This window comes from Convolutriloba macropyga, chromosome 5 (genome assembly GCF_964194025.1).
Source record: "Convolutriloba macropyga chromosome 5, txConMacr16.3, whole genome shotgun sequence".
Classification (NCBI taxonomy): Eukaryota; Metazoa; Xenacoelomorpha; order Acoela; family Convolutidae; genus Convolutriloba; species Convolutriloba macropyga.
In genome coordinates, this window is record NC_134472.1 from 53,878,946 (window position 1) to 53,901,679 (window position 22,734).

General features: G+C 25.7%; 1 protein-coding gene across 1 annotated transcript in view; it reads left to right on the top strand.

Annotated features, from left to right (window-relative positions):
- The first annotated feature begins 1,347 nt into the window (after positions 1-1,347).
- LOC142340415 (uncharacterized) overlaps positions 1,348-22,734 on the top strand; it is a 36,280-nt gene continuing 14,893 nt past the window's right edge. Inside the window, exon 1 of the mRNA XM_075390992.1 lies at positions 1,348-1,437. The gene's annotated coding sequence lies outside the window, so the exon portion shown is untranslated. The remainder of the gene's footprint in view (positions 1,438-22,734) is intronic.

Consider the following 22,734-nt stretch of genomic DNA (forward strand, 5'->3'; position numbering starts at 1 on the left):
CAGTCAAAGTGAGATTTAAGAAGTGGAGTATATGACCACCTAAGAAATCGCAATTAGCATTGCACTGCTAATTGAACACAAAAGCATCAGAGCATCATATAGTATAATGCAGTATAATATACTGATTGATAGTATAAACCAATAAGTATAATCGTTCTTCTGTCGCCATATCCCACATTATAAGGTTTTTTAGATATCTTAAGTTCTTAAGTTCCGTTTTGCGGAGTATAAGAAGTAAAATGAATTAATTGGTCCAGTTTTTTGGTATGGACGCTGCCTCGTAATGTGGTATGTTTAAAACCTAGGCTTTCAACGTTGAGTTGAGTCATAATATTCACTTATTTGGATAGGTTTTTCACATTATGGCCCATACAAAATGAAACAACACCTACTGTTGCATGTTCCGTACATTCCCATAGATTACTGATGGGTTTATAATTAGAAAAAGTATTAATTTTAGATATTTGTCTGGTCAGAGTCGCGCAATGTTCTACTGTATTTTTCGAAAATTATTTACTGCGCATTTTCCTGTGTCAAATCATATTCGTACAGTTTTTCATTGTCTGGCATGTCAAATTTAACTGCGCTTTTATGCACCATGTGTTTGTTCAAAAGACATAATGGTTTTAGTTTGTCCAATTTCGCACTATTTTGCACTGAAGCTCATTGTTATGAAAAACGTTTTTCTAGGGATGTGTTCTATTTATATTTGTCTAGTTTCTTGTTTGAGATGAGTATTACTAGCACTCCTCAGACGCACGTGCAAAAATTTTTTTCCTAATGATTTACTATCTAATGCACGTGCTCTCTAACTGGGAGTGCACAGCGTTCTGGTGGGGTTTGTTGTACAACGTCATCTCTCAACGTATAGGACAAAATCCAATGTTTTTGCGGTGAATCATATTAACTTGCGCTGATATTTCTCGAAGTCGCAATTACAACACGCACAACTGAATTATCTTTGCCAATGTCTTTTTAAGTCTCAATCACACGATCATAATTCTACCAACTCACCCTGGCTCACTTAAGCTACCTTAATTTGATGGTCATTAATGGGAAAGATCTAGAGAAATAAACAAAAACAGCAATATATGATAATGAAAGCGATCAAGATGTTATGTTATGTGTTTTATTTTCTGTATGAGTCTGACGCACGCTTAGTGGTCATAGTGAAGAAGGCGGGTAACCAAAACGTCGATGACTTTATCGATGGGAGTTAACAAAAATTCAACATATGATCAAATTATATTTTTCTGGAAATTTTATTAAAAAAACAATTAATTATATCTCAATAATTAATTAAAAGTTTACTTATTGACTATAAGAGCCACTTTGTTTCAGTGGTTTTTATTGTTGAATTGAAAAAAATTGCAATAGCGTTACAAATTTGCTGCTTCTGTTACAACCAAGTTTTGTAAGTAAAATTTACTTAATTTTGTAAGTACAATTGTAAGTATATCTTTTGATCTAAATTTTATCAGTTTCCTGTAAAAACTTTCTCTTCATTTGAAAAATTGAGCGAAACTTTGAAACTGGTGCTGGTGAATGAAGAGAAGAGGCTTGAAGCCTTCAAACTCTTCAACGCCTTCAAACTTTTTCCAAAGAGCAAAAGCATTCATGTGCAAACTTGTGTAAATTTGTGCCAAATTCGATTCTTAAGCAGTTGATTTTGAATAACAAAATCTAGCTCCCTTTTCTTTCAAAAAGGCTGGAACAAAAATCAGCTAAAAATAAACTATGGTAACAAAAAACTCCGTACACCTGAAGATTTTTTAAAAGCGTTTTAATTATTTAATAAAACAAAGTTTGGAGTTCAAATCTGTTTTCTAAAAAAGCGTGATTAACCCTTTATTTTCTTTACGCATATTTGATAGGTTGTATAGTTTTCATACAAGATTTTAACATTTGCGTCAATTTCGCTCCAAATTTTAGACACTTTATCCTCAAAAATTGAACAAAAAATTAGCTGGTTTCGTAATCACTGCTTCAAAAGTACCCCAGCTGATTCAGATCTGGATTCAAAATTATTCCGCACAATTATTCAAAATTTCCTATAAACTTGCAGTGTTCAACTTGTTTAGATATCTAATAAGATTTATATGTCAAATTGATTATATTCCACCCCAAAAATATAAGTGATCACTTGTCACAAATTTTGTATTTTTGTTCTTCAAGAAATCTCTTTCCGATTTTTTGAAAAACTGGAACAATTCCGTTACTGAAGTGAACATTCTAGTTTCATTAGTAAAAACAATTTTCGGCCAGATCGAAAAATTATGTTAGTGATACACCGCTTTTTGAGCATAGTGATACACCATTTTGTTTAAGAACTCTGGCTTTTTTCTTCAAACCTATTTTTTGCAGCATTTTTTTAAAACAATACATTTTTTGAAATTCTTCTAACTGTAACACTGTAAATTGTATCGTGGCAATTGAAAGCGTTTTGTGTCCTTCTGATTTGTTCCAATGAGGTTTTTGGATCTTCTAAAACATCGTTAACTGACTTTTCTTCCATTTTTCCTCCTTTTTCTTTGCAATTGTGAGAGGCCTCAGTTTGATGTTTCGCCCTCTACTTTTGAAACTGTTTTCAGGTAATTGTTCTGGGGCTACGCTTGTATGCAATCTGTGAACTGAATCCTGATTTCAAGTTGATTTGTTTTTTTTTGTATTCTTGTTTTTTCGTAAAGTTTTTGTAATTTGTTTTTCTTTGTAATGTTTTATCGTGACAACTTACTGGAAGAACAAACTTTTTCGTAAAGTTTTTGTAATTTGTTTTTCTTTGTAATGTTTTATCGTGACAACTTACTGGAAGAACAAACTTTTTTCGTAAAGTTTTTGTAATTTGTTTTTCTTTGTAATGTTTTATCGTGACAACTTACTGGAAGAACAAAGAAGCTTATCCATCTATTCTGTTCATGCAAATATGAATAATGTTTCTTCAGAATACTTCAGAGCTAGAAAAAATTAGGAAAGAAATAGTGAATAATACTTTAATTAAAAGCAATTCAAATCTACTTACAAGCATTAAGATCAATGCTTTCATATTAGTATTTTACCCTGATGTCGGTGGAAGAACATGTCCGCGCTGAATCAGTAATATAAACGTCAAAATTTGAGACTGGCTCGCAATCTCTTCATGTCCCAATTTTGATTCTTGATTCGCAAGTAATATTTATTGCACAACAACTATGGCCAGCATAAGCCCTGCCTTTCATTTGTGCTCAATATCAGGCTTCAATTAGCACTTGAGCTTATAGGAGAAGCAATATTTGGGTGATCGGATCAAAAACTCATTCAACTCATCAAGGAGCAAGCGCATACTTTTCACTTTTGGTTGTTAAGATTTTACCTAAAATACTTTTACTCTTGTTGTCACGATATCAAAGCGTCAGACTGTAAAATTTCACATAATCTGTTCCCTAAAAGTGTTCTAAAAGTTGTTTCTAAAAACTTAGTAAAAAACTCGGCTGAATTGTATTCATGCTTTCAATTTTAGTTTTTTTGAAAGTTACACAATATTAGCTTCTGGACACTTCGTATGTTTAAAAGAAATTTTGGAACAAGTTTTTGAAAATATTTTAAGCCAGGAGTTACGCTGTTGAAAATCAATATTCCTCTGAATTCGGTTGGGCAACAAAAGAAAAGGCTAAAAACAATTATACAAAAACTTCTCTTAAACTATGGTAACAAAAAGCTACGTTTACCTGAAAATTTTTAAAAAGCGTTTTTTTTATTTAATAAAACAAAGTTTGGGGTTCAAATCTGTTCTCTAGAAAAGCGTGATAAACACTTTATTTTCTTCACGCATATTTGATAGGTTGTATAGTTTTCATACAAGATTTTAAGGACATTTGCGTCAATTTCGCTCCAAATTTTCGACACTTTATCTTCATAACTTGCACAAAAAATTAGCTGGTTTTGTAATCAGTGCTTCAAAAGTACCCCTGCTGATTCAGATCTGGATTCAAAACTATTCATCACAATTATTCAAAATATGCTATAAACTTGCTGTGTTCAGCTTGTTTGGATATCTAATAAGATTTATATGTCAATTTGATTATATTCCACCTCAAAATATAAGTGATCACTTGTCAACAATTTTGTATTTTTGTTCTTCAAGAAATCTCTTTCCAATTTTTTGAAAAACTGGAACAATTCCGATACTGAAGTGAACATTCTAGTTTCATTAGTAAAAACAATATTCGGCCAGAACGAAAAACCATGATAGTGATACACCGCTTTTTGAGCATAGTTATACACCATTTTGATTAATAACTCTGGCTTTTATTCTTCAAACCTATTTTTTGCAGCATTTCTTTAAAACAATACATTTATGCTCAATATACGGCTCCAATTTACATTTGAGTTTATAGGAGAAGCAAACTTTGGGTGATCGGACCAAAAACTCATTCAACTCATCAAGGAGCAGGCACATACTTTTCACTTGTCAGTTGTTAAGATTTTACCTAAAATACTTTTATTCTTGATGTCACGATATCGAAGCGTCAGACTGTAAAATTTCAAATAATCTGTTTCTTAAAATGTTATAAAATTTGTTTCTAAAAACTTAGTAAAAAAACTCGGCTGAATTTTATTCATGCTTTCAATTTTTGTTTCGTCAGATATTTTGGAAAGTTACACAATGTTAGCTTCTGGATACTTCGTATGTTTAAAAGAAAGTTTAGAACAAGTTTTTGAAAACAGTTTGAGCCAGGAGTTATGCGGTTGAAAATTATTATTCCTCTGAGTTCGGCTGGGAAACAAAAGAAAGGGCTGAAAACATTTATACAAAAACTTCTCTTGTCAGATTTTAAAATTGCAATATAATAGATGTTTAAGAGGGCAAAGATGGTTGGATGGTAAAGAGTTGTTGAAAAACTGATGACAATTTATTGAAAAAAATTTTAAAATTTTTTAATGAAAAAAGTTACTAATGTACGGACCCCATATAAAAACAATTGTCTAGCAAATCGGATTGGGACTTACAAAAAGAGTAGAAAAAATGCGTTCTGTGTTCTCTTGAAAAAGAGCGTAACACAATGTTTTTGCTCTAATATTGTCGTGTAAGATCTGATAAAAATTTCATCGTGTAAGGTCTGATAAAGGTATTTTATCCTGTAAGATCTGATTATAGAGAGTTACAGTCGTGTAAGATGTGATAATTTAGAATTATTATCGTGTAAGATCTGATAAAAAGAACTTTTATCTTTTAAGATCTGATAATTTAGAATTATTATTGTGAAATATCTGATTGAATAATTTTTATCGTGTGAGATGCGATAGTATAGAATTATTATCGTGTAAGATCTGATAATACAGAATTATTATCGTGTAAGATCTGATAAAAGATTTTTATGGTGTAAGAACTGATAAAACAGAATGATAATCGTGTAAGAACTGTTAGAATAATTTTTATCCTGTGAGATCTGATAATATAGAATTATTATCGTGTAGAAGCTGATAATATAGAATTATTATCGTATAAGATCTGATAAATGATTTTTTATTGTGTAGGAAAGGATAAAACAGAATGATTATCGTGTAAGAACTGTTAGAATAATTTTTATCCTGTGAGATCTGATAACATAGAATTATTATCGTGCAGGAGTTGATAATATAGAATTATTATCGTGTAAGATCTGATAAAAGAGTTTTTATTGTTTAAGATCTGATAATATAGATCATTATTGTGTAAGATCTGATGAAATGAAATCTTGTCGTGCAAGATCTGAGAATATAGAAACACTGTCTTCTAAGGTCTGATAAAACAGAATTTCTACAAGGTGAGATCTGATACAGGAGTCTTTAATCGCGTAATATAGAATTTGATCTGATAATATAGAATTATCATCGTGTAATATCTGATAATATAGAATTATTATCCTGTAATATCTGGTAAAAGAGAATTTTTATCGTGGCAGATCTGCTAGAAGAATTTTTATTGTGTAATATCAGATATCATAGAATCATTATTTTTTAAGACCTGATAAAAGATATTTCGCCGTGTAATAAGTAATAAAATAAATATTTCATCGTGTGAGATCTAATAAAACAAAACTTTTGTTGGGCATGATCTGAAAAAAATTTTTTTCGTGTAATCTGATATTATAGATTTATTATCGTGCAAGAGCTGATGAAAGAATTCTTATCGTGTAAAATCTGATAACATAACACTATTATCATGCAAGATCTGATAAAGGAAATTTTACAGTTTAATATCTAATAATATAGAATTATTATCATGTAATCTCTGACAATATAGAAATTTTCGAATGATCTAATAAACGAATTTTTTTAGTGTAAGAACTGATTTAAAAGCGAATTATTATCGTGTAAAATCTGATAAAACAGAACTATAATTGTGAAAGATCTGATAAAATATTTTTTATTGTGTAAGATCTGATAAATTGTAGAATTTTAATCGCGTAAGTCCTGAAAAAACTTTCTATTTGTGTAGAATCTAATAATACAAAACTATTAACGTGTAGGATCTCATAAAAAAATTAAAATTGGTTAAGATCTAATAAAAAATTTTTGTTGCCTGAGAACTGATATTATAGAAATATTATCGTTGAAATCAGATGAAAAAGTTTTTATCAAGCTATTCTGATATTATAGAATTATTTTCGTGTAAGACCTGATAAAATTAATTTCATCGTGTAATGAATACTAATATAAAATTATTACCGTGTAAGATCTGACAAAAACCAAAATTTTCACAGGACAAGTTGTGATAAAAATTATTTTTATTGTGGAAAATCTGATATTAGAGATTTATTATCGTGCAAGATCTGATGAAAGAGGTTTTTCGTGTAAGATCTTACAATATAGAATAATTATCATGCAAGATCTGATTAAAAGAAATTATAGTGTAAGACTTGATAATTTTGAACTAAAAATGCTTAATATCAGATAATATAGAATTATTATCGTGCAAGATCTGATTAAAAAAACTTTATAGTGTAGGATCTGATAATATAGGAATTTTATTTTGTAAGATCTGATAATACAGAATTACTATCCTGCAGGATTCGATAAAAAATTTTAACAGTGTAAGATCTCATAATATACAAATATTAACGTATAGACTCTGATAATAATTAATATATATCGTGAATGATCTGATAAAAGAGTTTTTATAGAGTGAGATCTGATAATATCGAATTATTATCCTGTAACATCTGAAAATATAGATTTATTATTGTGAAAGATCTGACAAAAAAATTGTTGTTTAAGATCTGATAAGAAATTATTTTATCGTGCAATATCTGAAATTGTAGAATTATAACCGTGTAAGTCCTGAAAAAAAATTCTCGTGTAGAAACTAATAATACAAAAATATTAACGTGTAAAATCTGAAAAAAATTATTTTGGTTAGGATCTAATAAAAAAATTTTGTTGTGTGAGAACTGATTTTATAGAAATATTATCGTTGAAGATCTGATGAAAGAGTTTTTATCAAGCAATGTCTGATATTAAAGAATTATTATCGTGTAAGACCTGATAAAAATAATTTCATCGTGTAATGAATAATAAAATAAAATTATTATCGTGTAAGATCTGATAAAACCAAAATTATTATTGGACAAGTTGTGATGAAAAATATTTTTATGTTGTAAAATCCGATATTAGAGAATTATTATCGTGCAAGATCTGATTAAAGAGTTTTTATCGTGTAAGATCTTATAGTATAGAATAATTATCATGCAAGATCTGATTAAAAGAAATTATAGTGTAAGACCTGATAATTTTGAACTAATAATGCTTAATATCTGATAATATAGAATTATTATCGTGCAGGATCTGATTAAAAAAACTTTATAGTGTAGGATCTGATAATATAGGAATTTTATTTTGTAAGATCTGATAATACAGAATTACTATCTTGCAGGATTCGATAAAAAATTTTAGCAGTGTAAGATCTCATAATATACAAACATTAACGTAAAGACTCTGATAATAATTAATTTATATCGTGAATATCTGATAAAAGAGTTTTTATAGAGTAAGATCTGATAATATCGAATTATTATCCTGTAACATCTGAAAATATAGATTTATTATTGTGAAAGATCTGACAAAAAATTGTTGTTTAAGATCTGATTAAAAATTATTTTTTCGTGCAATATCTGAAATTGTAGAATTATAACCGTGTAAGTCCTGAAAAAAAATGTCTCGTGTAGAAACTAATAATACAAAAATATTAACGTGTAAAGTCTGAAAAAAATTTTTTTGGTTAAGATCTAATAAAAAAACTTTGTTGTGTGAGAACTGATTTTATAGAAATATTATCGTTGAAGATCTGATGAAAGAGTTTTTATCAAGCAATGTCTGATATTATAGAATTATTAGCGTGTAAGACCTGATAAAAATAATTTCATCGTGTAATGAATAATAAAATAAAATTATTATCGTGTAAGATCTGATAAAACCAAAATTATTATTGGACAAGTTGTGATGAAAAATATTTTTATGTTGTAAAATCTGATATTAGAGAATTATTATCGTGCAAGATCTGATGAAAGAGTTTTTATCGTGTAAGATCTTATAGTATAGAATAATTATCATGCAAGATCTGATTAAAAGAAATTATAGTGTAAGACCTGATAATATTGAACTAATATCACTTAATATCTGATAATAGAGAATTATTATCGTGCAAGATCTGATAAAAAGTTTTTTATAGTGTAAGATCTGATAATATAGGATTTTTTTTGTAAGATCTGATAATACAGAGTTATTATCCTGCAGGATCCGATAAAAGAATTTTCACAGTGTAAGATCTGATAATATCAAATTATTATCGTGTAACATCTGAAAATATAGATTTATTATTTTGAAAGCTCTGACAAAAAAATATATTGTTTAAGATCTGATAAGAAATTTTTTATCGTGCAATATCTGAAAATGTAGAATTATAACCTTGTATATCCTGAAAAAAAAATTTCCTCGTGTAGAAACTAATAATACAAAATTATTAACGTGTAAAATCTGAAAACAATTAATGTCGGTTAAGATCAAATAAAAAATTTTTGTTGTGTAAGAACTGATATTATAGAAATATTATCGTTGAGATCTGATGAAAGAGTTTTTTATCAGGCAATGTCTGATATCATAGAATTTTTTTCGTGTAAGACCTGATAAAACCAAAATTATTATTGGAAAAGTTGTGATGAAAAAAATTTAATATTGTAAAATCTGATATTAGAGAGTTATTATCGTGCAAGATCTGATGAGAGAATTTTTATCATGTGAGATCTTATAATATAGAATAATCATCATGCAAGATCTGATTAAAAGAATTTATAGTGTAAGACCTGATAATGTTGAACTTTTATCGTTTAATCTCTGATAGTATAGAATTATTATCTATATCTAGTGAATAATAATATAAAACTATTATCGTGTAAGATGATAAAACCAAATTTATTATTGGACAAGTTGCGATGAAAAGTATTTTTTTTGTAAAAAATCTGATTTTAGAGAAGTATTATCGTGCAATATCTAATGAAAAAATTTTTATCATGTAAGATCTTATAATATAGAATAAGTATCATGCAAGATCAGATTAAAAGAATATATAGTGTAAGACCTGATAATGTTGAAACATTATCGTTTAATCTCTGATAATAGAGAAATTTAATCGTGCAAGATCTGATAAACGAATTTTGATAATGTAAAATCTGATAAAACAGAACTATTATCATGTAAACTCTGATTATATATGATTATTATCGTGAATGATCTGATAAAAGTGTTTTCATAGTGTAAGAACTGATAATATCGAATTATCGTGTAACATCTGAAAATATAGATTTATTATTGTAAAAGATCTTGCAAAAAAAATTTTTTTTTACGATCTGATAAGAAATTTTTTTTTATCGTGTTATATCTAAAATTGTAGAATTATAATCGTATATGTCCTGAAAAAAAAATTTCCTCGTGTAGAATCTAATAATACAAAATTATGAACTTGTAAGATCTGATAAAAAAAATAAAAATTGGTTAAGATCTAATAGAAAACTTTGTTGTGTGAGAACTGATCTTATAGAAATATTATCGTTGAAGATCTGATGAAAGAGTTTTATGAAGCAATGTCTGATATTATAGAATTATTATTGTGTAAGACCTGATAAAAATAATTTCATCATGTAATGAATAATAAAATAAAATTTTTATCGTGTAAGATCTGATAGAACCAAAATTATTATCGGACGAGTTGTGATAAAAAATGTTTTTATGTTGTAAAATCTGATATTAGAGAATTATTATCGTGCAAGATCTGATGAAAGAGTTTTTATCGTGTAAGATCTTATAGCATAGAGTAATTATAATGCAAGATCTGATTAAAAGAAATTATAGTGTAAGACCTGATAATATTGAACTATTATCGTTTAATCTCTGATAATATAGAATTATTATCGTGAATGATCTAATAAACGAATTTTACTAATGTAAAATCTGATAAAACAGAGCTATTATCGTGTAAACTCTGATTATATATGATTATTATCGTGAATGATCTGATAAAAGAGTTTTCATAGTGTAAGATCTGATAATATCGAATTATCGTGTAACATCTTAAAAAATAGATTTATTATTGTGAAAGGTCTGACAAAAAAATATTGTTTAAGATCTGATAAGAAATTTTTTATCGTGTAATATCTAAAATTGTAGAATTATAATCGTATATGTCCTGAAAAAAAAATTTTCCTCGTGTTGAATCTAATAATACAAAATTATGAACTTGTAAGATCTGATTAAAAAAATAAAGAATTGGTTAAGATCTAATAGAAAACTTTGTTGTGTGAGAACTGATCTTATAGAAATATTATCGTTGAAGATCTGATGAAAAAGTTTTATGAAGCAAGGTCTGATATTATAGAATTATTATCGTGTAAGACCTGATAAAAATAATTTCATCGTGTTATGAATAATAAAATAAAATTATTATCGTGTAAGATCTGATAAAACCAAAATTATTATTGGACAATTTGTGATGAAAAATATTTTTATTGTGTAAAATCTGATATTAGAGAAATATTATCGTGCAAGATCTAATGAAAAAATTTTAACAGGTAAGATCTTATAATATAGAATAATTATCATGCAAGATCTGATTAAAAGAATTTATAGTGTAAGACCTGATAATATTGAAATAATATCGCTTAATCTCTGATAATATAGAGTTATTATCGTGAATGATCTGATAAACGAATTTTAATAATCTAAAATCTGATAAAACAGAACTATTATCATGTAAACTATGATTATATATGTTTATTATCGTGAATGATCTGATAAAAGAGTTTTTTTAGTGTAAGATCTGATAATATCGAATTATCGTGTAACATCTGAAAATATAGATTTATTATTGTGAAAGATCTGACAAAAAAATTATTTTTTAAGATCTGATAAGAAATATTTTTATCGTGTAATATCTGAAATTGTAGACTGTAATCTTGTATGTCCTGAAAAAAAAATTTTCCTCGTGTAGAAACTAATAATACAAAATTATGAACTTGTAAGATCTGATAAAAAAAATGAAAATTGGTTAAGATCTAATAGAAAACTTTGTTGTGTGAGAAATGATCTTATAGAAATATTACCGTTGAAGATCTGATGAAAGAGTCTTATGAAGCAATGTCTGATATTATAGAATTTTTATCGTGTAAGACCTGATAAAAATAATTTCATCGTGTAATGAATAATAAAATAAAATTATTATCGTGTAAGATCTGATAAATTCAAAATTATTATTGGACAAGTTGTGATGAAAAATTTTTTTATGTTGTAAAATCTGATATTAGAGAGTTAATATCGTGCAAGATCTGATGAAAAAAATTTATCATGTAAGATCTTATAATATAGAATAATCATAATGCATGATCTGATTAAAAGAATTTATAGTGTAAGACCTGATAATAATGAAATAATATCGCTTAATCTCTGATAATATAGAATTATTATCGTGAATGATCTGATAAACGAATTTTAATAATCTAAAATCTGATAAAACAGAACTATTATCATGTAAACTCTGATTATATATGATTATTATCGTGAATGATCTGATAAAAGAGTTTTTTTAGTGTAAGATCTGATAATATCGAATTATCGTGTAACATCTGAAAATATAGATTTATTATTGTGAAAGATCTGACAAAAAAATTATTTTTTTTAGGATCTGATAAGAAATTTTTTTATCGTGAAATATCTGTAATTGTAGAATTATTATCTTGTATGTCCTGAGAAAAAAGAATTTTTGTCGTGTAGAAACTAATAATACAAAATTATTAACGTGTAAGATCTGATTAAAAAATTAAAATTGGTTAAATCTAAAAAATTTTTGTTGTGTGAGAACTGATGTTATAGAAATATTATCGTTGAAGATCTGATGAAAGAGTTTTTATCAAGCAATGTCTGATATTATAGAATAATTTTTGTTTAAGACCTGATAAAAATAATTTCATCGTGTAATGAATACTAATATAAAATTATTATCGTGTAAGATGATAAAACCAAACTTATTATTGGACAAGTTGTGATGAAAAGTATTTTTATAGTGCAAAAAATCTGATTTTAGAGAAATATTATCGTGCAAGATCTAATGAAAAAGTTTTTATCATGTAAGATCTTATAATATAGAATAAGTATCATGCAAGATCTGATTAAAAGAATTTATAGTGTAAGACCTGATAATATTGAAATAATATCGTTTAATATCTGATAATGTAGGATTATTATCGTGAATGATCTGATAAACAAATTTTAATAATGTAAAATCTGATAAAACAGAACTATTATCATGTAAACTCTGATTATATATGATTATTATCGTGAATGATCTGATAAAAGAGTTTTTATAGTGTAAGATCTGATAATATCGAATTATCGTGTAACATCTGAAAATATAGATTTATTACTGTGAAAGATCTGACAAAAAAGTTATTGTTTAAGGTCTGATAAGAAATTTTTTTATTGTGTAATATCTGAAATTGTAGAATTGTAATCTTGTATGTCCTGGAAAAAAAAAGAATTTTCCTCGTGTAGAAACTAATAATACAAAATTATTAACTTGTAAGATCTGTTAAAAAAAATTAAAATTGGTCAAGATCTAATAAAAAACTTTGTTTTGTGAGAACTGATAGAAATAATTTCATTGTGTAATGAATAATAATAAAAAATTGTTATCGTGTAAGATCTGATAAATCCAAAATTATTATTGGACAATTTGTGATGAAAAATATTTTATTTTGTAAAATCTGATATTAGAGAATTATTATCGTGCAAGATCTAATGAAAAAGTTTTTATCATGTAAGATCTTATAATATAGAATAAGTATCATGCAAGATCTGATTAAAAGAATTTATAGTGTAAGACTGAAATAATATCGAAATAATATTGAAATAATATCGTTTAATATCTGATAATATAGAATTATTATCATGAATGATCTGATTAACGAATTTTAATAATGTAAAATCTGATAAAACAGAACTATTGTCATTTAAACTCTGATTATATATGATTATTATCGTGAATGATCTGATAAAAGAATTTTTATAGTGTAAGATCTGATAATATCGAATTATCGTGTAACATCTGAAAATATAGATTTATTACTGTGAAAGATCTGACAAAAAAATTATTGTTTAAGGTCTGATAAGAAATTTTTTTATCGTGTAATATCTGAAATTGTAGAATTGTAATCTTGTATGTCCAGGAAAAAAGAATTTTCCTCGTGTAGAAACTAATAAAACAAAATTATTAAAGTGTAAGATCTGATAAAAAAAATTAAAATTGGTTAAGATCTAACAAAATTTTTTTGTTGTGTGAGAACTGATGTTATAGAAATATTATCCTTGAAGATCTGATGAAAGAGTTTTTATCAAGCAATGTCTGATATTATAGAATTATTATCGTGTAAGACCTGATAAAAATAATTTCATCGTGTTATGAATAATAAAATAAAATTATTATCGTGTAAGATCTGATAAAACCAAAATTATTATTGGACAAGTTGTGATGAAAAATATTTTTATTGTGTAAAATCTGATATTAGAGATTTATTATCTTGCAAGATTTGATGAAAGGGTTTTTATCGTGTAAGATCTTATAAAATAGAATAATTATCATTCAAGATCTGGTTAAAAGAAATCATAATGTAAGTTCGGATAATATTGAACTCTTATCGCTCAATATCTGATAATATAGAACTATTATCGTGCAAGATCTGATAAAAAAAATTTATGGTGTAAGATCTGATAACATAGGAATTTTTTTGTAAGATCTGATAATACAGAGTTATAATCCTGCAGGATCCGATAAAAGAATTTTCACAGTGTAAGATCTGATAATATACAAATATTAACGTGTAGACTCTGATAATATTTAATTATTATCTTGAATGATCTAATAAAAGAGTTTTTATAGTTTAAGATCTGATAATATCGAAATATTATCGTGTACCATCTCAAAATATAGATTTATCATTGTGAAACATCTGACAAAAAAATTATTGTTTAAGATCTGATAAGAAATTTTTTTATCGTGCTATATCTGAAATTGTAGAATTATAACCGCGTAAGTCCTGAAAAAAATTATTCCTCGTGTAAAAACCAATAATACAAAATTATTAACGTGTAAAATCTGAAAAAAAAATTAATATTGGTTAAGATCTAATAATAATTTTTTGTTGTGTGAGACCTGATATTATAGAAATATTATCGTTGAGATCTGATGAAAGAGTTTTTATCAAGCAATGTCTGATATTATAGAATTATTTTTGTGTAAGACCTGATAAAAATAATTTTATCGTCTAATAATTTCGTCTAATAATATATCAATAATTTCATCGTCTAATAGGAATGTTACCGTTGAAGATCTGATGAAAGAGTTTTCATCAAGCAATGTCTGATATTAAAGATTTAATTTTGTGCACGACCTGTTAAAAATAATTTCATCGTGTAATAAATACTAATATAAAATTATTATCGTTTAAGATAATAAAACTAAATTTATTATTGGACAAGTTATGTTGAAAAATATTTTTATTGTGTAAAATCTGATTTTAGAGAAATATTATCTTGCAAGATCTGATGAAAGAGTTTTTATCGTGTAAGGTCTTATGATATAGAATAATTTGCATTCAAGATCTGATTAAAAGAAATCATAGTGTAAGACCTGATAATATTGAACTCTTATCGCTTAATATCAGATAATATAGAACTATTATCGTGCGAAATCTGATAGAAAAATTTTATAGTGTAAGATCTGATAACATAGGAATGTTATTTTGTAAGATCTGATAATACAGAGTTATTATCCTGCAGGATCCGATAATAGATTTTTCACAGTGTAAGATCTGATAATATACAAAAATTAACGTGTAGACTCTGATAATAATTAATTACTATCGTGAATGATCTAATAAAAGAGTTTTTATAGTGTAAGATCTGATAATATCGAATTATTATTGTGTAACATCTGAAAATATAGATTTATTATTGTGAGAGATCTGACAAAAAAATTATTGTTTGAGATCTGATAAGAATTTTTTTATCGTGCAAAATCTGAAATTGTAGAGTTATAACCGCGTAAGTCCTTAACAAAAATATTCCTCATGTAGAAACTAATAATACAAAATTTTTAACGTGTAAAACCTGAAAAAAAATTAATATTGGTTAAGATATAATAAAATTTTTTTGTTGTGTGAGACCTGATATTATAGAAATATTATCGTTGAGATCTGATGAAAGAACTTTTTTATCAAGCAATGTCTGATATCATAGAATTATTTTCGTGTAAGACCTGATAAAAATAATTTCATCGTGTAATGAATACTAATATAGAATTGTTATCGTGTAAGATCTGTTAAAACCAAAATTATTATTGGACAAGTTGTGATGAAAAGTATTTTTATTGTGTAAAATCTGATTTTAGAGAAGTATTATCATGCAATATCTAATGAAAAAGTTTTTATCATGTAAGATCTTTTAATATAGAATAAGTATCATGCAAGATCTGATTAAAAGAATATATAGTGTAAGACCTGATAATGTTGAAATATTCTCATTTAATCTCTGATAATAGAGAATTATAATCGTGCAAGATCTGATAAAGGAATTTTGATAATATAAAATCTGATAAAACAGAATTATTATCATGTAAACTCTGATTATATATGATTATTATCGTAAATGATCTGATAAAAGAGTTTTCATAGTGTAAGATCTGATAATATCAAATTATCGTGTAACATCTGAAAATATAGATTTATTATTGTGAAAGATCTGACAAACAAATTATTTTTTTAAAGATCTGATAAGAAATTTTTTTATCGTGTAATATCTGAAATTGTAGAATTTTAATCTTGTATGTCCTGAAAAAAAAAGATATTTCCTCGTGCAGAAACTATTAATACAAAATTATTAACGTGTGAGATCTGATAAAAAAATTAAAATTGGTTAAGATCTAAAAAATTTTTTTGTTGTGTGAGAACTGATGTTATAGAAATATTATCGTTGAAGATGTGATGAAAGAGTTTTTATCGATCAATGTCTGATATTATAGAATAATTTTTGTGTAAGACCTGATAAAAATAATTTCACCGTGTAATGAGTACTAATATAAAATTATTATCGTGTAAGATGATAAAACCAAATTTATTATTGGACAAGTTGTGATGAAAAGAGTTTTTATTGTGTAAAATGTGATTTTAGAGAATTATTATCGTGCAAGATCTAATGAAAAAAATTTTATCATGTAAGATCTTATAATGTAGAATAAGTATCATGCAATATCTGATTAAAAGAATTTATAGTGTAAGACCTGATAATATTGAAATATTATCGTTTAATCTCTGATAATATAGAATTGTTATCGTGACTGATCTGATAAACGAATTTTACTAATGTAAAATCTGATAAAGCAGAACTATTATTGTGTTAACTCTGATTATATATGATTATTATCGTGAATGATCTGATAAAAGAATTTTTATAGTGTAAGATCTGATGATATCGAATTTTCGTGTAACATCTGAAAATATAGATTTATTATTGTGAAATATCCGACAAAAAAATTATTGTTTAAGATCTGATAATAAATATTTTTATTGTGTAATATCTGAAATTGTAGAATTGTAATCTTGTATGTCCTGAAAAAATAGAATTTTCCTCGTGTAGAAACTAATAGTACAAAATTATTAACGTGTTAGATCTGATAAAAAAAATTAAAATTGGTTAAGATCTAATAAAAAATTTTTGTTGTGTGAGAACTGATGATATAGAAATATTATCGTTGAAGATCTGTTGAAAGAGTTTTCATCAAGCAATGTCTGATATTATAGATTTATTTTCGTGCAAGACCTGTTAAAAATAATTTCATCGTGTAATGAATACTAATATAAAAATATTATCGTCTAAGATGATAAAACCAAATTTATTATTGGACAATTTATGTTGAAAAATATTTTTTTTGTGTAAAATCTGATATTAGAGAAATATTATTGTGCAAGATCTGATGAAAGAGTTTTTATCGTGTAAGGTCTTATGATATAGAATAATTTGCATTCAAGATCTGATTAAAAGAAATCATAGTGTAAGACCTGATAATATTGAACTCTTATCGCTTAATATCTGATAATATAGAACTATTATCGTGCGAAATCTGATAGAAAAATTTTATAGTGTAAGATCTGATAACATAGGAATGTTATTTTGTAAGATCTGATAATACAGAGTTATTATCCTGCAGGATCCGATAATAGATTTTTCACAGTGTAAGATCTGATAATATACAAAAATTAACGTGTAGACTCTGATAATAATTAATTACTATCGTGAATGATCTAATAAAAGAGTTTTTATAGTGTAAGATCTGATAATATCGAATTATTATTGTGTAACATCTGAAAATATAGATTTATTATTGTGAGAGATCTGACAAAAAAATTATTGTTTGAGATCTGATAAGAATTTTTTTATCGTGCAAAATCTGAAATTGTAGAGTTATAACCGCGTAAGTCCTTAACAAAAATATTCCTCATGTAGAAACTAATAATACAAAATTTTTAACGTGTAAAACCTGAAAAAAAATTAATATTGGTTAAGATATAATAAAATTTTTTTGTTGTGTGAGACCTGATATTATAGAAATATTATCGTTGAGATCTGATGAAAGAACTTTTTTATCAAGCAATGTCTGATATCATAGAATTATTTTCGTGTAAGACCTGATAAAAATAATTTCATCGTGTAATGAATACTAATATAGAATTGTTATCGTGTAAGATCTGTTAAAACCAAAATTATTATTGGACAAGTTGTGATGAAAAGTATTTTTATTGTGTAAAATCTGATTTTAGAGAAGTATTATCATGCAATATCTAATGAAAAAGTTTTTATCATGTAAGATCTTTTAATATAGAATAAGTATCATGCAAGATCTGATTAAAAGAATATATAGTGTAAGACCTGATAATGTTGAAATATTCTCATTTAATCTCTGATAATAGAGAATTATAATCGTGCAAGATCTGATAAAGGAATTTTGATAATATAAAATCTGATAAAACAGAATTATTATCATGTAAACTCTGATTATATATGATTATTATCGTAAATGATCTGATAAAAGAGTTTTCATAGTGTAAGATCTGATAATATCAAATTATCGTGTAACATCTGAAAATATAGATTTATTATTGTGAAAGATCTGACAAACAAATTATTTTTTTAAAGATCTGATAAGAAATTTTTTTATCGTGTAATATCTGAAATTGTAGAATTTTAATCTTGTATGTCCTGAAAAAAAAAGATATTTCCTCGTGCAGAAACTATTAATACAAAATTATTAACGTGTGAGATCTGATAAAAAAATTAAAATTGGTTAAGATCTAAAAAATTTTTTTGTTGTGTGAGAACTGATGTTATAGAAATATTATCGTTGAAGATGTGATGAAAGAGTTTTTATCGATCAATGTCTGATATTATAGAATAATTTTTGTGTAAGACCTGATAAGAATAATTTCACCGTGTAATGAGTACTAATATAAAATTATTATCGTGTAAGATGATAAAACCAAATTTATTATTGGACAAGTTGTGATGAAAAGAGTTTTTATTGTGTAAAATGTGATTTTAGAGAATTATTATCGTGCAAGATCTAATGAAAAAAATTTTATCATGTAAGATCTTATAATGTAGAATAAGTATCATGCAATATCTGATTAAAAGAATTTATAGTGTAAGACCTGATAATATTGAAATATTATCGTTTAATCTCTGATAATATAGAATTGTTATCGTGACTGATCTGATAAACGAATTTTACTAATGTAAAATCTGATAAAGCAGAACTATTATTGTGTTAACTCTGATTATATATGATTATTATCGTGAATGATCTGATAAAAGAATTTTTATAGTGTAAGATCTGATGATATCGAATTTTCGTGTAACATCTGAAAATATAGATTTATTATTGTGAAATATCCGACAAAAAAATTATTGTTTAAGATCTGATAATAAATATTTTTATTGTGTAATATCTGAAATTGTAGAATTGTAATCTTGTATGTCCTGAAAAAATAGAATTTTCCTCGTGTAGAAACTAATAGTACAAAATTATTAACGTGTTAGATCTGATAAAAAAAATTAAAATTGGTTAAGATCTAATAAAAAATTTTTGTTGTGTGAGAACTGATGATATAGAAATATTATCGTTGAAGATCTGTTGAAAGAGTTTTCATCAAGCAATGTCTGATATTATAGATTTATTTTCGTGCAAGACCTGTTAAAAATAATTTCATCGTGTAATGAATACTAATATAAAAATATTATCGTCTAAGATGATAAAACCAAATTTATTATTGGACAATTTATGTTGAAAAATATTTTTTTTGTGTAAAATCTGATATTAGAGAAATATTATTGTGCAAGATCTGATGAAAGAGTTTTTATCGTGTAAGGTCTTATGATATAGAATAATTATCGTGCAAAATCTGATTAAAAAGAATTATAGTGTAAGACCTGATAATATTGAACTATTATCGCTTAATATCTGATAATAGAGAATTATTATCGTGCAAGATCTGTTTAAAAAACTTTATAGTGTAAGATCTTATAAAATAGGAATTTTATTTTGTAAGATCTGATAATACAGAATTATTATCCTGCAGGATCCGATAAAAGAATTTTCACAGTGTAAGATCTGATAATATACAAATATTAACGTGTAGACTCTGATAATATTTAATTATTATCTTGAATGATCTAATAAAAGAGTTTTTATAGTTTAAGATCTGATAATATCGAAATATTATCGTGTACCATCTCAAAATATAGATTTATTATTGTGAAACATCTGACAAAAAAATTATTATTTAAGATCTGTTTAGAAATGTTTTATCGTGCAATATCTGAAATTGTAGAATTATAACGGCGTAAGTCCTGAAAAAAATATTCCTCGTGTAGAAACTAATAATACAAAATTATTAACGTGTAAAATCTGAAAAAAAAAATTAATATTGGTTAAGATCTAATAAAATTTTTTTGTTGTGTGAGAGATGATGTTATAGAAATATTATCGTTGAGATCTGATGAAAGAATTTTTTATCAATTAATGTCTGATATCATAGAATTTTTTTCGTGTAAGACCTGATAAAAATAATTTCATCTTGTAACTAATACTATTATAGAATTATTATCGTGTAAGATCTGATAAAACCAAAATTATTATTGGAAAAGTTGTGATGAAAAAAAATTTTAATATTGTAAAATCTGATATTAAAGAATTATTATCGTGCAAGATCTAACGAAAAAGTTTTTATCATGCAAGATCTTATAATATAGAATAATTATCATGCAAGATCTGTTTAAAAGAATTTACAGTTTAAGACCTGATAATATTGAACTATTATCGTTTAATCTCTGTTAATATGGAATTATTATCGTGAATGATCTGATAAACAAATTTTACTAATGTAAAATCTGATAAAACAGAACTATTATCGTGAAAACTCTGATTATATATGATTATTATCGTGAATGATCTGATAAAAGAGTTTTCATAGTGTAAGATCTGATAATATCGAATTATCGTGTAACATCTGAAAATATAGATTTATTATTGTAAAAGATCTGACAAAAAATTATTGTTTAAGATCTGATAAGAAATATTTTTATCGTGTAATATCTGAAATTGTAGACTGTAATCTTGTATGTCCTGAAAAAAAAGTTTTCCTCGTGTAAAAACTAATAGTACAAAATTATTAACGTGTAAGATCTGTTAGAAAAAATTAAAATTGGTTAAGATCTAATAAAAAATTTTTGTTGTGTGAGAACTGATGATAAAGAAACATTATCGTTGAAGATCTGATGAAAGAGTTTTCATCAAGCAATGTCTGATATTATAGATTTATTTTCGTGCAAGACCTGTTAAAAATAATTTCATCGTGTAATGAATACTAATATAAAATTATCATCGTTTAAGATGATAAAACCAAATTTATTATTGGACAAGTTATGTTGAAAAATATTTTTTTGTGTAAAATCTGATATTAGAGAATTATTATTGTGCAAGATCTGATGAAAGAGTTTTTATCGTGTAAGGTCTTATGATATAGAATAACTATCATGCAAAATCTGATTAAAAGAAATTATAGTGTAAGACCTGATAATATTGAAATATTCTCATTTAATCTCTGATAATAGAGAATTATAATCGTGCAAGATCTGATAAAGGAATTTTGATAATATAAAATCTGATAAAACAGAATTATTATCATGTAAACTCTGATTATATATGATTATTATCGTAAATGATCTGATAAAAGAGTTTTCATAGTGTAAGATCTGATAATATCAAATTATCGTGTAACATCTGAAAATATAGATTTATTATTGTGAAAGATCTGACAAACAAATTATTTTTTTTAAGATCTGATAAGAAATTTTTTTATCGTGTAATATCTGAAATTGTAGAATTTTAATCTTGTATGTCCTGAAAAAAAAAGATATTTCCTCGTGCAGAAACTATTAATACAAAATTATTAACGTGTGAGATCTGATAAAAAAATTAAAATTGGTTAAGATCTAAAAAATTTTTTTGTTGTGTGAGAACTGATGTTATAGAAAGATTATCGTTGAAGATGTGATGAAAGAGTTTTTATCGATCAATGTCTGATATTATAGAATAATTTTTGTGTAAGACCTGATAAAAATAATTTCACCGTGTAATGAGTACTAATTTAAAATTATTATCGTGTAAGATGATAAAACCAAATTTATTATTGGACAAGTTGTGATGAAAAGAGTTTTTATTGTGTAAAATGTGATTTTAGAGAATTATTATCGTGCAAGATCTAATGAAAAAAATTTTATCATGTAAGATCTTATAATGTAGAATAAGTATCATGCAATATCTGATTAAAAGAATTTATAGTGTAAGACCTGATAATATTGAAATATTATCGTTTAATCTCTGATAATAGAGAATTATTGTCGTGCAAAATCTGATAAACGAATTTCGATAATGTAAAATCTGATAAAACAGAACTATTATCATGTAAACTCTGATTATATATGATTATTATCGTGAATGATCTGATAAAAGAGTTTTCATAGTGTAAGATCTGATAATATCGAATTATCGTGTAACATCTGAAAATATAGATTTATTATTGTGAAAGAATGTGACAAAAAATTATTTTTTAAGATCTGATAAGA